We start from the raw sequence: 2703 nt of genomic DNA, 5'->3' as shown, positions 1-2703 counted from the left end.
AATGTATATTGATTAAACTTTCCTTTTATTGAAAAAAAAAGATCAACTTAATTTGTGGAAATGGATTGAAAGAATGAATTTGCATGTAAGAACAAAAATGGGAGGTGACTTTTCTTGAGTCAGTGTGTGATGATTTTATGAATGAAATGTTTATGAATTTATGCTGTCCTTTTAAATATTCATGTATTCAAAAATCGAATGGCTAATTTTATAGTTGAATGACAAACATAACCATTGTTCTACAAATGTGTAAATATGTTTTTATTTGAAATAAAATGAATAAAAATACCTTTTAAATCTTCTATATTATACGTTTATGACTTAGTTTTGCCGATTTAAATATACATTAATTCTGTAAATACATTTTTATGTGAAATAAAAATTGAGAATAATTCTTAAGCCGTGTTGTTGATTTTTCTAAATTGTGACCCATCTCCCCATAACGGTATGATGTCGGGTAGTTTTAGATGCTAAAAAATAACTTATTGTTACAAATTTGAAATCAGTTTTAAGATTTCATTCCGACCTTTTACCGTTTTGAGACGATGCGTCACATTTAGCCATTCTGGGTGGGATCTTGTGACCTTCCATGGTGGGCAGGAGGTCACTTTCTGTGTCTTCTATCTTCCAATATCTGTTTTCTCAGATGCTTTCTGTCCTTTGTAAATCGCTTTGAGCACGTTTAGTGGATATTGCGTTATATAAAAGCTCAATTTTTGGGGGATCTTGGAATGGGATTAGGCTGACTGGAGTCCTTGGCTGAGGGAGAAAAAGTGACTTTTTCTTTTTTGCTATCAGGGGAATGTGTTTGTCACCGAATCTGTCGCATTGTCGTGTCCAACGCGGTGACTTTTTCTCTTTTTTTTTTTCATATCAGGGGAACGTATTTGTCACCAAATATGTCCTATCGTTGTGTCCAACACGGTGACTTTTTCTCTTTTTTTTTCTCCTATCAGAGGAATGGGATTGTCACCAAATCTGTCCTATCGTTGTGTCCAACACGGTGACTTTTTCTTTTTACTATCAAGAAATGGGATTGTCACCAAATCTGTCCAATCGTTGTGTCCAACATGGCCACTCACTCACTCATCCCCATGACCGGATGGTCGTAAGGGGCGGGGGGGGGGGGGGGGGCGCGAGGGGGGTGCAGCCTTCACAACATCTCTGTCATTGACTTTCTCTGTCATCTCATACAGCGTCAATCCTGTCCATTCTTTGATGTTATCCAGTCACATTTGCCTTTGTCTTCCAACACGTGAAAACTATTCTATATAAGGAAACTTTGACGCTCAACATTTCTCAAGGCTTAATGTGGTCTTGTAGTATGACACTCTCCTTAGGATCGGACGGTCCTGGGTTCGAGTTTTGTCCTGAGCGGCGCATAGTTGAGTTCTTAGAAAAGACTCTTTACTCACATTCTCCCCCCGTAATCAGGTGAAAATGAGTACCAATCTATTAACAGCTTTGTCTCTGTCGGAAATTTTTTTTGTAAAATCCCTAACAGGCGTCATGTCTAGTCTTAAATGTTAAGTGTTGCTGTTGGCTGAGGTTCCTTGTAAAGCGCGTTGATCCCGTTTAGTGGTTATTGCGCTAATAAAAGCTCAAGTGTTTTATTATGGTTTCTACTTGTAAAGTGAGCGAAAATCACAAATCCCACCAACCGATACGCACAGCCAAAACAAAACAATTGGATTAGATGACAATTCCATCTTGTAACCTTTTGTCACCAATCAAGGGACTGAATTAGGCAATAAATGCATTTACTCAATACATTAATGATAATAATAATAATAATAATAATAATAATAATAATAATAATAATAATAATAATAATAATAATAATAATAATAATAATAATGCTGAAAACTTATATAGCGCTATAACTCCGAGACACCAGACTCTAAGCGCTTAAATTACAAATTACTTTGGCTGAAACATACTCATTCACACACACAAGCACACACACACACACACACATACACACACACAACACAACACACAACACAAACCAAACCTATCTTGCTTCTCATACCATCTACTAAAATCGAAACAAATATGTTTTAAGCGAACGTTTAGAAATAGACAAAGATTCTTTTTCACAAATGCTCTGCGGTAAGGCGTTCCAAATAGAGGGTCCGAAATGAGAAAAGGATCTCATTCCAGCATTTTTCCGAATTCGAGGGACAACTAGTTTTGTGGAATCACTGGCCGAACGTAAGGGGCGGGGTTTTGAATATCTTTCAATTAGTTCTGAAAGGTAGGAAGGGGCAGTACCTTCAAGACAACGATACACTAAAACACAAGCTTTGAATTTAATTCTTTTCTCAACAGGCAGCCAATGCAGGTCATGAAGTAGAGGTCCGGCAGAGTCGCACCTACGCTTCATAAATACTAGTCTGGCAGCGCTGTTTTGGACAATCTGAAGACGTTTCAGATTGTATTGCGAAACGCCAAACAACAGAGCATTACAATAATCCAATTTCGATAGTACGAGGGACACAACCAGGTGCTTGGTCACATCCTCAGATATGAACCGTCTAATGGAAGCAATCTTTTTTAGTTGGAAAAAAGAGAGATCTAACCAAATTATTAACCTGATGCTCCATCGACAGTCCAGAGTCTAAGAATGTGCCAAGGTTTTTCACTTTGTCAACAATTTGAATAGAGGCATCCCCCAACTTCAAATCTGTTTCACTTTTCCAC

This window comes from Berghia stephanieae, chromosome 8, assembly GCF_034508935.2.
Source record: "Berghia stephanieae isolate SIO BIC M18660-M18661 chromosome 8, UCSD_Bste_1.3, whole genome shotgun sequence".
Taxonomy (NCBI): Eukaryota; Metazoa; Mollusca; class Gastropoda; order Nudibranchia; family Aeolidiidae; genus Berghia; species Berghia stephanieae.
This window is presented reverse-complemented; position numbering follows the sequence as displayed.